We start from the raw sequence: 14,470 nt of genomic DNA on the forward strand, positions 1-14,470 counted from the left end.
CCCCCCCCAAAGAGCACCTCAAAGGCAAGCAAGTCAGCAAAAATGCAAAAAAAATTTGCCTCCGATTTGGTCCAAACCACTTGTATCCGGTATTAGAGCTTCCCAGCAATGGCCCCAGAGCCGTCAACCCAGGCAAAAACTAGTAGAAGACCCCCAAACAGCCAAAAATCAAAAGTACAAAAATGGGGACTCAGTCATTTTCTTGGCAATTTCCAAAATCACTCCGCGCGCGCTCTGCAGCTGGGCCCTAACTCCCCTCTGCCACCATGGATTTGCTTCAAACCTCTTGCAATCTAAAGTATCCATAGCCAGCAGTGCTCCCAGACCCCGAAACCCACCCACAAACACCAGGAAGCCCCCCAAACAGGCCCCCGAAAACACTACATTGAGCAAAATGTCAGAAATAGCAACAAAAAAAAATTTGCATTGATTTTGTCCAAACCACTTCTATCCGGTATTAGACCTTCCCAGGAATGCCCCAAGACCTGCCAATCCACCCGCAAAAAAGCACAACACCCCCAAACAGCCAAAAAGGAAAATCTCATACTTACAATGTTTCTCGGCCTTCGGTCCAAACGCGCTGTGCAGCTAGGTCATAACTCCCGTTTTCCACCACAGATTTCCTGAAAAGCAAATGCAATCAAGATTAGACTGTCCCAGCAGTGCTCCCAGACCCCAAAAATCACCCACAAACACCCAGAACCCCCCCAAAGAGCACCTCAAAGGCAAGCAAGTCAGCAAAAATGCAAAAAAAAATTTGCCTCCGATTTGGTCCAAACCACTTGTATCCGGTATTAGAGCTTCCCAGCAATGGCCCCAGAGCCGTCAACCCAGGTGAAAACTACTAGAAGTCCCCCAAACAGCCAAAAAGCAAAAGTACAAAAATGGGAACTTAGTCATTTTCTTGGCAATTTCCTAAATCACTCCGCGCGCGCTCTGCAGCTAGGCCCTAACTCCCCTCTGCCACCATGGATTTGCTTCAAACCTCTTGCAATATAAAGTATCCATAGCCAGCAGTGCTCCCAGACCCCGAAAACCACCCACAAACACCAGGAAGCCCCCCAAACAGGCCCCCGAAAACGCTACATTGAGCAAAATGTCAGAAATAGCACAAATAAATTCTGCATGGATTTTGTCCAAACCACTTCTATCCGGAATTAGACCTTCCCAGGAATGCCCCAAGAACCACCAACCCACCTGCAAAAAAGCACAACCCCCCCAAACAGCCAAAAAGGAAAATCTCATACTTACAATATTTCTCGGCCTTCGGTCCAAACGGGCTGTGCAGCTAGGTCATAACTCCCGTTTTCCACCACGGATTTCCTGAAAAGCAAATGCAATCAAGATTAGACTGTCCCAGCAGTGCTTCCAGACCCCAAAACTCACCCACAAACACCATGATCCCCCCCAAAGAGCACCTCAAAGGCAAGCAAGTCAGCAAAAACGCAAAACAAAATTTGCCTCCGATTTGGTCCAAACCACTTGTATCCAGTATTAGAGCTTCCCAGCAATGGCCCCAGAGCCGTCAACCCAGGCGAAAACTAGTAGAAGACCCCCAAACAGCCAAAAAGCAAAAGTACAAAAATGGGGACTGTCATTTTCTTGGCAATTTCCAAAATCACTCCGCGCGCGCTCTGCAGCTAGGCCCTAACTCCCCTCTGCCACCATGGATTTGCTTCAAACCTCTTGCAATATAAAGTATCCATAGCCAGCAGTGCTCCCAGACCCCGAAAGCCACCCACAAACACCAGGAAGCCCCCCAAACAGGCCCCCGAAAACGCTACATTGAGCAAAATGTAAGAAATAGCAAAAAAAATTCTGCATGGATTTTGTCCAAACTATTTCTATCTGGTATTAGACCTTCCCAGGAATGCCCCAAGACCCGCCAACCCACTCGCAAAAAAGCACAACACCCCCAAACAGCCTAAAAAGGAAAATCTCATACTTACAATATTTCTCGGCCTTCGGTCCAAACGCGCTGTGAAGCTAGGTCATAACTCCCGTTTCCCACCACGGATTTCCTGAAAAGCAAATGCAATCAAGATTAGACTGTCCCAGCAGTGCTCCCAGACCCCAAAACTCACCCACAATCACCCGGAACCCCCCCCCAAAGAGCACCTCAAAGGCAAGCAAGTTAGCAAAAACGCTAAAACATTTCCGCCTCCGATTTGGTCCAAACCACTTTTATCCGGTATTAGAGCTTCCCAGCAATGGCCCCAGAGCCGTCAACTCACCCGCAAAGAAGTAGAACACCCCCACAAGTGCTGAGTCGTTCTACATTGGGCATAATCCAGCCCTCTTCTTTGAGGGAAATAGGAGTCTGGAGGAGGAGGATAGAGGAGCATGTTCTTGTGAACTTGTGAACCTGAGGAATGCAGACTGCGGCACCTTCAAATCAATAAGCAAACAAGTAAAGACAGTTCTGCTGATGGGCTTGTTTTTGTGATTAGGTGATTAAAGTTTGAATTAAATTAACTGTGCAAAACAAAGAAAGACAGACACACAGGAATAAAAGTGAATAAGGACAAAAAAGAAAGTTATTGATTCATTGTCTCATTTTCAGGGCTCGGTGTCAGGGAATAAGAATAAGAGTTCGTCATCATACTCTGCGATTTCAGGCAGAGTGAGTTCAGTGTCACCTAACAGAGAACAAATTCTCTCATCTACGTTGCTGTCCTCCTCGTCTCCATGCGGTGTGCTTTCTCGTACTTTGTAATCTGGTGGTATGAGGTGCTGATTCATCTTGATCATTGTTAACCTCTCCACATTTTTGGGCGAGAGGCGGCTCCGTTTGGAAGTTACAATGCCACCAGCAGCACTGAAAACACGTTCAGAAGACACTCTTGCGAGTGGGCAAGACAAGTAGTTTATAGCCAGGTTGGAGAGCTGTGGCCACAATTCTTTTTTCCCGTGCCAATACGCCAATGGGTCAGCATTAAAATAGACCTCTGTTGAGTCATTCAGATAGTCCTGCACCATTGACTCAAGGTCCTCCAAGGTTCCTCCACTTTGCTCACTTTTTGCTGTGACCTTTTGAGCACCAAACCCAAGCCGAGTTAGCCAATCCTCTTCTGCATCCAATGTTACTGTTGTGTCTGGTGCAGATTATCCGGTTGCAGGTGTCTTTAACGGCTGAGAGGTCACTTGTGCCACAGCCACAGGTGCAGAAGTGGATTCTTTTGACTGGGGATGGCCTGCTGATGATGATGTGCTGCCTTTTCCTTCAATTTGCTGCTGTTCTCTTTCAAACCTCTTGGCTGACAAGGCTAGCCAACGTTTGTACTTTGTAACATCTTCATCAGCAAAAGGAAAGAATGCTCGACCTGCCAGCGCCTTTTTGAAGCGTGGATCCAGAATAGTAGCACAAATGTAATGCTGTTCTGAGTGGATCATTTTAAGACGTTCGTCACCACATAGGCTCTCTCATAATTTCTCCGCCAAAACAAAAGGGTCTTGGTTTTTTTTATCTTTTTGAAACATAGAAGACACTGCCTTCAGTTGGTGCTCCAGCATGCGCAACAATGGTATAGCTTTTCCCAAATTACAGTCCTCCTTGCTGACTGCACGCGTGAAGACCTCAAAAGGACGAAGCATGTCTGTCAGGCTTTTAACTAGGTTCCATTGCGCCGCATCTAGCCTCAGGTCCTTCTGAGCTGTACCCAGTGTTAAGAAATAGTGATCGAGTACCGTATACTGCTCATACAGACGCTCAAGCATGTAGAAGGTTGAGTTCCAACGTGTTGCCACCTCCTGGATGAGTGCTTTCACTGGCATTCGACGTTCATGTAGCAGGCTCCTCAGATGCTTCTGGGCCTTAAAAGAATGGCTGAAATGGTTGCACATTCTTTGGCAGGTGGCCACTAACTCGCACGCTGGACTGTCTTCATCACTCAAGAATTTTTTAACAACCAGGTTTATACAGTGCTCCAAACACGGCACTCTGAAATATTGACCCAGCTCCATGGCCTTAACTACATTGGCGCCATTATCCGTGGAAACATAACCAATATGGTGTTTTTTTGGGGACAGCCAGTGAAAGACCTTTGTGTTAAACTCATTCAAAATGTTTTCTGCTGTATGACGTTTCTCCAAGCCAAACATGGCTAGTGTTGTATGTTTCCGAGCAGCTTTAAAACCTTGGTCCGGGTCAACACCTGCGTTTAGCTTTGCTTCAACCCCTGAAAAAGAGACCCAGTGTGCAGTGATGCACATGTAATCAGCGCCTGCGCCACTGGTCCACATGTCTGTTGTCAGATGTATAGTGTGAACAGCACTCTTCTGCAAAGCTGCCCCAATCACCTCCAGCACATCTTCATGTAGTGCTGGAACCGCAACTCTGGCAAAATAGAACCAGCTAAGAACCTTCTATTTAGGGCAGAGCGCTGCCACTAATTCTAGAAAACCAATCCCTTCTACAAAAGGAAAAGGGAGAAGGTCCAGAGCTAGCATTTTCGCCAGCTTAGTTTTATACAGACGCATCAGTGGGTGGTTGCGTTCATATGGCGCTTCCGTAAACAACATGGTTCTAATGTTGCCCTGGACCAAGCACTTACTGGATGATGATGACTTCTTCGACCCAGTTACGCTCGCTGATGAACTTTTTCGCATTGGTGTCTCACTCTCTCCCACACTCTTAGTGTGGCTCACATGGGGTGTGCTGCTGACAGGGGTACTGGGTGTAAGTGAAGTGTTTGACACATCTTCTTCCTCCTCGTCATCATCAGATGAAACATCAACGTTTTCTTGACTTGCACTTCGGGCTTCCTTGATCTCCTTTAGGTGCGCAAACCATTGGACAGCGTGATGTCTCTCAAGATGACCTCTCTGGCCTCCGGTACCATAGTTGGTACCAAACTTACCACGACTAACTGCATGCTTACAAATGCTACAAATGGCTAAGTTTTCCTTTTTTGGGCAAACACTAAAGAAGTCCCAAACTGCAGACTTGAAATGTCTTTGGGGGCCGGAGGAGGCGGCGATACTGGTGGTGGTCCTTCTGCTAATGCCAGATGAAGTGGAGGATGTGGATTGCCGAACTTTAGTACGTTTTGCACTTTCACCACCACTAATTGAGGTTGAGGTGGATGGAGGTCCCTTCTGGCGAGGAAGAAATTTGGAAGCTGTACGTGTTGGTGTACTAGTTAACTCCAATGATTGTGGTGTTTCCATTGCCTCCTCGTTGACGACAACATCATCATCACTCTCAGCAGCTTCTCGGGCTAGGGTCAAAATGTCTGTTTGCGGCATGCCCGCTGGGGCTGCAGTGACCTTTATGATGACTGGGTCGTCGTGGTGAGAGTCTTCATCAGCAGCAGTATGCGCCACTTCTTGTTGAGCCTCATCACACTCCATAACTATGAGACTTTGGACGCGCTTCCTTTTACGCTTAACTACCTTTGTCAGATCATGGTGTGCCTCACTCTCAGACGGCAGTGGTGCTGGTTCCCAATTTTTATCCGTATCATCAGAAGGAGGTGTGCTTGAAGAAGATGTAGACACCACCCTTGATCTCTTCCTTGCTAGGGGTGTGGAAGATAATGAATGATCATCAGGAGGAGTGGCTTCCTCAAATGATACCTCGCCTTGATTGTCGATTTCCTGATGTGCCCCTACTTCGGGAGGAACAACTACTGTGGGCACTTGTAACCCTCCATGCACCTCTGCTTGCGCATGTCCTTGCGCTGCCTCTCCTTCCACTTGTACTTGGGCTTGTACTTGCACATGTGGTTGTTGTTGCAGCTGTGGTTGTTCAACACTCGTCAGATGAGTTACAACAACCTGTGTTGATTGAGGGACATTGCTGCTACTTTCTTGCGATGAGCCACCATCACTTGTCGATGGTGATTGAACAAATAGACTAAGTGCCTCTGCAGCACTCAAGGGCTTGGACTTAAGTTGGCGTGGTAGTGGTGGTGGCACTGAGCCCAATGGAGCGGGGGTGCTGCTCCCAGTTTGGACCCCGCAGATCCCGCTGCTGCTGCAGGCATACTTTTTTTTTACTCCCAAAAAATGTGGTGGGCTGCACACCAGTCTCCTTGGTAACTTGCTTCTTCTGCTCCTTACTGGCAACTTTCTTGCTAGAGGAGCTACGGGGAACTTTTTTGGGGGGCATCTTCTTCAGAGGTTAGAACAGTAGGCTGCAGTTGCACGGGTTGCAGAGTTGTCTGTGGCCAGAAGTCACGTTGCGTGACGTTATGCTGCACACACACACCGCTGCAGGACTTCTTCCTGGCACTGGTGGTTCTCTTGAGTCTTGTGCACCTAAAAGCAATGGAAGACAGAGGAACATCAGTTCAGTTATACACCCCAAAAAATCGAAAAAGACAGAAAAATCAGCACAATCCCATGCCATCCATGATGTTTAAATTCAAGACACCCCACAGAAAGACTAGGCCCATGCACCACTCACTACCCCTGGTGAAAAGGCCACAACAACAGCCCAAAAAAACAAAAATCACAGAAAAATCAGCACAATCCCAAGCCCTCCATGATGTTTAAATTCAAGACACCCCACAGAAAGACTAGGCTCATGCACCACTCATTACCCCTGGTGAAAAGGCCACAACAACAGCCCAAAAAAACGAAAATCACAGAAAAATCAGCACAATCTCAAGCCCTCCATGATGTTTAAATTCAAGACACCCCACAGAAAGACTAGGCCCATGCACCACTCACTACCCCTGCTGAAAAGGCCACAACAACAGCCCAAAATAACGAAAATCACAGAAAAATCAGCACAATCTCAAGCCATCCAGGCCCTCCATGATGTTTAAATTCAAGACACCCCACAGAAAGACTAGGCCCATGCACCACTCACTACCCCTGGTGAAAAAGCCACTACAACAGCCCAAAAAAACAAAATCACAGAAAAATCTGCACAATCCCAAGCCATCCAGGCCCTCCATGATGTTTAAATTCAAGACACCCCACAGAAAGACTAGGCCCATGCACCACTCACTACCCCTGGGCATAAAGGTTGAAAGCCAGGCAAAATGGTTGCAGACCTAAGAACACTGCCTGCATTCAAGCCATCCAGGCCCTCCATGATGTTTTTTTTTAAAGAGACCCCACAGAAAGACTCAGTCCACCCACCACTGAGTACCCCTGGGCAAAAGGCCCCAACAACAGCCCAAAAATTTAAAATTCCAAAATTGAAGTTGCAGCAACTGTAATGCCCCAAACAAACTTACTTGTGAAATTTCTAATCCAAAAGTGATCCAAAGAAAGTCAAAAGGGCCTCAAATCCAAATATCCAGCAGCATCCACAAAAAGTAATCCTTCTAGGTGAAGAATCCGAATGAAAGTGACCAGCACATGAAGAAAGCACTGGGAGGAGCCTGCTGGACAGGAACAGGAAGTTGGAGACTGTGGGGCACTTCCTTCCTCCAACCACCCCTCCAAAAATGGACTCCTTGCAAAAAAAAGTGCAGGCAAATGTCAAACTGAGGAGTTATTCTGATAAAAATCATCATTTCCAGAAGGTTTATGCTGCTTGCTGGTGGATTTCTTGTGCAGAATTGCAAATTTTGTAATTTCGCGAGTGCGAGATTGTTGCTGCCCGCCGCATCTACGTGTTTGCAATTGCGAACTCCCGCGATACGTGATCACCGCGTACTCGCGTTGACAAACTCTCGCTGTGCAAGGTGGCAAGCCGCAATGACGTAATCGCGGTCGCCAAACTCCCGCGGGATCCCGCAGCAAGATCCAAAATGGCGCAGCACTCGCAAAATATTGGGAAAAACAACTCAGCAAACGCTGAATGACGGTAAGTGAACGCCGCACGCCGCAAAATTGTATCACCAAGAAAAAAAAATCCGCTGCGTGCGAATTTGCGGATTTTGCGGGAAATTCGAGAATCTCGGGATTGCGAATTTGCCGAAAATCCGCAAAATCCGCGAGCGGAACGGATTTTCCGCCCATGCTTAGTGACTTCTCCCTTTTTCTCAATAATAGGGTACGGTCCAGTCTGTTTGTCCTGGAGTGCTGCTGGGGCCACTGGCTCCAACACCCACACCTTCTACCCTGGCTGGAACTCAACCAGAACAGCCTTTTGGTCATGCCAAGCTTTCTGTAATTCTTGACTGGCCTCCAGTTTTTGGATGCTCTTTCCATATACTCAGCCATCCTGAAGCGGAGGCCAAGTACATAGTCCACAACATCTAGCTTAGGCTTTTTGAAAGGTAACTCCCATCCTTCCTTCACCAAACATAGTGGACCCCTCACAGGGTGGCCAAACAAAAGTTCAAAAGGGCTGTAGCCAACCCCCTTCTGTGGGCCCTCTCTGTAAGCAAAGAGCAAGCAGGGTAAAAGGGTGTCCCATTTCTGCCTAAGCTTCTCTGGTAATCCTTTTATCATTCCCTTGAGGGTCTTGTTGAATCTCTCCACAAGCCCATTGCACTGTGGGTGATAGGGTGTGGTAAACTTGTAGTTTACTCCACACTCCTTCCACATTGCCTTTAAGTATCCAGACATGAAGTGGGTGCCTCTGTCTGAAAGAACCTCCTTTGGAAAGCCCACTCTTGAGAAAACTGCAATGAGGGCTTTTGCCATAACAGGTGCTGTTGTGGTAATCAGGGGAATTTCCTCTGGGTACCTGGTGGCATGATCCACTACCACCAGTATAAATCTGTGGCCAGATGCTGTTTGAGGATCCATGGGACCCACAATGTCTATTCCAACTCTTTCAAAGGGTACCCCCACCACAGGTAGTGGTATCAGGGGAATTTTTGTTGTGCCACCTGACTTACCACTGGCTTGGCAAGTGACACAGGAGCGACAAAACTCCTTAACATTTTCTGACATATGAGGCCAGTGAAAGTGAGAGTCAAGCCTGTCCCAAGTCTTGTTCTGGCCTAAGTGTCCTGCAAGGGGAATATCATGGGCCAAGGTAAGAAGGAAGCCCCTAAACTTCAAAGGTATAACCAATCTCCTGGTGGCACCAGGCTTGGGGTCTCTAGCCTCTGAGTAAAGGAGTCCATCATCCCAATATACTTTATGGGCACCTTGAGCATTCCCCTGCAGCCTCAGCAGCAGCTTGCTGTCCGAGGGGTTCAAGTGAAGGGCAATCTAATTGGGCCTGCTCCAGGTCTGCCCTTGAGGGTCCCCCTGTCCCCAGAAACTCAACCTGATCAGGCTCAAGTTCCTCAGAGACAGTCTCCTCTTGGACTGCAGAATCAGCTTCCTGTGAAGTCTGATCCTCAACCTGGGGCAAGTGGGAAGGCACAGCCTTAACCCTCTTGCTCTTTCTCTTCGGTTGTGGTTGGTCTATTGTTCCAAGATCCACCACTGGTTCAGGAAGGCACTTCTTAGCCTGAGTCCTTGTCACTGCAAGGACATGTGCTGAAATCCCTAGCATTTCTGCATGAGTCCTGTACTCCACTTCTGACCAAACTGAGCTTTCAAGACCATTGCCTAACAGACAGTCTACTTGGAGGTCTGCACTTACAACAACTTTCTTTAGGCCACTTACCCCTCCCAAGGAGAAGTTCACAACAGCCACACTATGTGTAGTAGTGGAGTTGCTTGCATTGGTCACTAGGTATTTCTCACCTAGTACAATCTGTCCAGGGTCCACAAAGTCAGATGTCACCATAGTGACACTGGCACAAGTGTCCCTGTAGGCCTGAGCCAGTTTCTCATTTATCAAAGGTGTCTGCCTATACTTGCCTAGGTTACTGGGGCTCACAGTAGTGGACAAAGCTAAGTCCACATCATAAAGCAGAACAGCCTGAGTAGGGACTCTGACTAGGCCAGATTCCATCTCAGTACCCAGGGTTAACCCTACAATCCCCTAGGTCGTGCACTACCACTGCTGACTGTACTAGGGGGTGCAGTTGCTTTAGGAGCTGCAGTGGTAGGAACTGGATTTTTCTTGGTGCACTCACTGCCCCAGTGTGAAACTGATTTGCAGGTATTATTTACACCAAGGTTTCTTTGGGCCATCATTCTTCTTCTTTTTGTTACCATTTTGGGGACCACCCTCCTTATTAGAATTTTGGGGGCCTGAAGAAGACTTCTGGTCTTTTTCTTTATCTTTCTTTTCCGCACCCTTCTGGTCTGTTTTCTTCTGGTCACCACCATGGTTCTGGGGTTTCTGCTTAATCCTTGTTCTAACCCACTTGTCCGCTTTCTTTCCCAATTCTTGGGGAGAGGTCAGATCAGAGTCAATAAGGTATTGATGCAACAGCTGGTTCTGACAGTTATTAAGGATCTGCTCTCTCATTATAAGATTGTACAATCCTGTATAGTCTGAGACTTTACTTCCCTGCAGCCAACCCTCCAGAGCCTTAGTGGCACAATCAACAAAATCAGTCCAGTCCTGAGTCTGTGCTTTTTGGGTGTCTCTGAACAACAACCTGTATTGCTCAGTGGTTAGGCCAAACCCTTCAATAAGAGCCCTCTTCAGGACAGAGTAGTTTTTGGCATCCTCAGGTCTAACTGTGAGGAGCCTATCCCTCCCTTTCTCAGAAAAGGAGTACCATAAAATTGCAGTCCACTGATCCTGAGGAACCTGCTGTACCATGCAAGCTCTCCCAAGAGCAGTCATCCATTTGTGGATGTCATCCCCTTCCTTGAAAGGGGGCACCATTTTTGTCAGGTTTCTATTGTCATAGCTCCTGTCTTTCTCTCTATTAATATTGCTGCCACCAGTGGAATCTAATCCACACATATTTTGTTCTCTTGCTAAAGCAAGTTTAGCTTGAGCCAAGGCTATCTCTTCCCTCTCTATCTGAAATTGGACAGCCCTCATCCTGGCCCTATGCTCTTTCCTCTGGGGGGAAGTCATTCCCCTTTGAGATTCCCTTGAGGCACTAGAAATGTGAGTCCCCTGATGGAGATCTCACCCTTCTGTTGCCTGGGGGAAGTATTTTATAGGATCTGGGGAGGTGCTGGCCCTCTCCCATCCCATGTAGGTCCAAGTTGGTCTGGTTAAGCTGGCCAACTGGTACCTGGTTATCCCTCTGATCCTGTGGGGCCTCCTCTTCTTCTGAGTCCTCCTCCTCCTCTTCTTCCTCTTCTAAGTCCACCACTTGGGTGTCCTTCTCAGGGGGGTTCACTCCATCTCCTGCATCTAAGGGAACTGCACACGCCTTATCTAAGTAATCCTTTGTCAGGATGGCTATAAGGGAAGGAATGGTGGGGTTGTGACCCCTTTTTAGACCTCTTGCAATGCATAAGGCACCCAAGTCTTTATGGCTAAGTTTGTCATAGCTGGAAGTTGCCTTGGTGAGGTCAACCTTCACAGGCACAGAGCTGGAAGCTCCACCTGCGTCAGACATGACTGCTAGTGAGGTGCAAGTGGTGCACTTACCTACACTAAGTGTTTTCCTACTGTACCTTGCTAGTGAGTTGTAGTCAGGGTGTGCTAATCCCTTTAATCTACAACTACTAAATTCAGTAGAACTTAAATATGCTAAGCTTTTGATTTATATGTACCTAGGGTACTTTATGTGATCTTTCAATTTGATGAAAAGATTGCAATGGTAAAACAACAGCAAGCTCAAATCCGCACCGCTGCACACCAATGTGAGAAGTTGGCCTGATATATGATGTTTCCAATTCTGGAACCACCTTGTATCAGTCCAAACAATCCCTTATGGTGTCTGGTTGTAAGTCAACCTTATAGACAAGCTATCTTAATGGTAGCATAGACTAAGCAGCCTTAAAGGCTAAACTCATGAGGTCGTGTTAAGCGAGCTGTTTTACCAATCACAATCCTGTAATATCAAATGAAAGGACACCACACAAGTATATATTATAAAAATATATGGGTTTATTTCTAAAATAATCCCCAGTACTCTTTATGAGAAAAGGGGCACACGCGTTAAATCAAAAGCACAGTATAACATATGAAAGTTGCACAATTATGGATGAGGGCGGGTGGCCACTCAAACCATATATTAAGAAAGTGGTATAAGAGATACCAATCGAACACTGGTTAGGCCTAGGGCCTAGGGAATCACTGGGAGCAGTCGGGATAAGCAATGCTGAAGTCGGGAAAAGCCCGCGGGATTCGGGTGCAGCGCTTAAAGCACACGCATGCACCAATGCAAAGTCAATGGTGCGTAAAAGTTACACAAATAGAGTTTAAGGATACTTTCACTGAACCTAGAAGGACAGAACTATAGACTAAGCATGGGCGTAAAATCCGTTCCGCTCGCGGATTTTGCAGATTTTCGGTAAATTTGCAATCCGCGAGATTTGCGAATTTCCCGCAAAATCCGCAAAGTCGCACGCAGCGGATTTTTTTTTCTTGGTGATACAATTTTGCGGCGCGCGGCGTTTACTTACCGTCATTCATCGTTTGCCGAGTTATTTTTCTTGATATGTTGCGAGTGCTGCGCCATTTTGGATCTTGCTGCGGGATCCTGCCGGAATTTGGCAAGCGCGATTACGTAATCGCGGCTTGCCAACTTGTACAGCGAGAGTTTGTCAACGCGAGTACGCCGTGATCACGTATCGCGGTACTTCGCAATTGCGAGCTTGGAGATGCGGCGAGCAGCAACAATCTCGCACTCGCGAAAATACAAAATTTGCAATTCTGCACAAGCAAGCCACCAGCAAGCAGCATAAACCTTCTGGAAATGATGATTTTTAACTGAATAACTCCTCAGGTTGACATTTGCCTGCACTTTTTATGCAAGGAGTCCATTTTGGGGAGGGGGGTGGGAGGAAGGAAGTGCCCCACAGTCTTCAACTTCCTGTTCCTGTCCAGCAGGCTCCTCCCAGTGCTTTGCCATCTCCTGGTCACTTTTCATTTGGATCTGGAGCTGGAAGGATTACTTTTTGTGGATGCTGCTGGATATTTGGATTTGAGGCCTTTTTGACTTTCTTTGGATCACTTTTGGATTAGAAATTTCACAAGTAAGTTTGTTTGGGGCATTACAGTTGCTGCAACTACAATTTTGGAATTTTCTATTTTTGGGCTGTTTTGGGGCCTTTTGCCCAGGGGTACTCAGTGGTGGGTGCACTGAGTCTTTCTGTGGGGTGTTTTGAATTTAAACATCATGGAGGGGCTGGATGGCTTGGGATTGTGCTGATTTTTCTGTGATTTTCGTTTTTTGGCCTGTTGTGGCCTTTTCACCAGGGGTAGTGAGTCGTGCATGGGCCTAGTCTTTCTGTGGGTTGTCTTGAATTTAAACATCATGGAGGGGCTGGATGGCTTGGGATTGTGCTGATTTTTCTGGGATTTTCGTTTTTTGGCCTGTTGTGGACAGGCCATGTGGTTGGGGGCCATTTTGAGTGCTGCTACAGGCCCTGGTCATGTGCTGGGAGGGAGGGGGCCATTTTGAATGCAGGCAGTGTTCTCAGGCCTGCACCCATTTTGCCTAGCTTTCATCCATTATGCCCAGGGGTAGTGAGTGGTGCATGGGCCTAGTCTTTCTGTGGGTTGTCCTGAATTTAAACATCATGGAGGGGCTGGATGGCTTGGGATTGTGCTGATTTTTCTTTGATTTTCGTTTTTTTCTGGCCTGTTGTGGCCTTTTCACCAGGGGGTAGTGAGTGGTGCATGTGCCTAGTCTTTCTGTGGGTTGTCTTGAATTTAAACATCATGGAGGGGCTGGATGGCTTGGGATTGTGCTGATTTTTCTGTGATTTTCGTTTTTTTGGCCTGTTGTGGCCTTTTCACCGGGGGGTAGTGAGTGGTGCATGTGCCTAGTCTTTCTGTGGGTTATCTTGAATTTAAACATCATGGAGGGGCTGGATGGCTTGGGATTGTGCTGATTTTTCTGTGATTTTCGTTTTTTGGCCTGTTGTGGACAGGCCATGTGGTTGGGGGCCATTTTGAGTGCTGCTACAGGCCCTGGCCATTTGCTGGGAGGGAGGGGGTCATTTTGAATGCAGGCAGTGTTCTCAGGCCTGCACCCATTTTGCCTAGCTTTCTTCCATTATGCCCAGGGGTAGTGAGTGGTGCATGGGCCTAGTCTTTCTGTGGGTTGTCTTCTTGAATTTAAACATCATGGAGGGGCTGGATGGCTTAGGATTGTGCTGATTTTTCTGTGATTTTCGTTTTTTTGGCCTGTTGTGGACAGACCATGTGGTTGGGGGCCATTTCGAGTGCTGCTACAGTTCCTGGCCTGGTCATGTGCTGTGAGGGAGGGGGCCATTTTGAATGCAGGCAGTGTTCTCAGGCCTGCACCCATTTTGCCTAGCTTTCATCCATTATGCCCAGGGGTAGTGAGTGGTGCATGTGCCTAGTTTTTCTGTGGGTTGTCTTGAATTTAAACATAATGGAGGGGCTGGATGGCTTGGGATTGTGCTGATTTTTCTGTGATTTTCGTTTTTTTGGCCTGTTGTGGACAGGCCATGTGGTTGAGGGCCATTTTGAGTGCTGCTACAGGCCCTGGCCATGTGCTGTGAGGGAGGGGGCCATTTTGAATGCAGGCAGTGTTCTCGGGCCTGAACCCATTTTGCCTAGCTTTCATCCATTATGCCTAGGGGTAGTGAGTGGTGCATGGGCCTAGTCTTT

Source organism: Lissotriton vulgaris, chromosome 2_1 (genome assembly GCF_964263255.1).
Source record: "Lissotriton vulgaris chromosome 2_1, aLisVul1.2, whole genome shotgun sequence".
Classification (NCBI taxonomy): Eukaryota; Metazoa; Chordata; class Amphibia; order Caudata; family Salamandridae; genus Lissotriton; species Lissotriton vulgaris.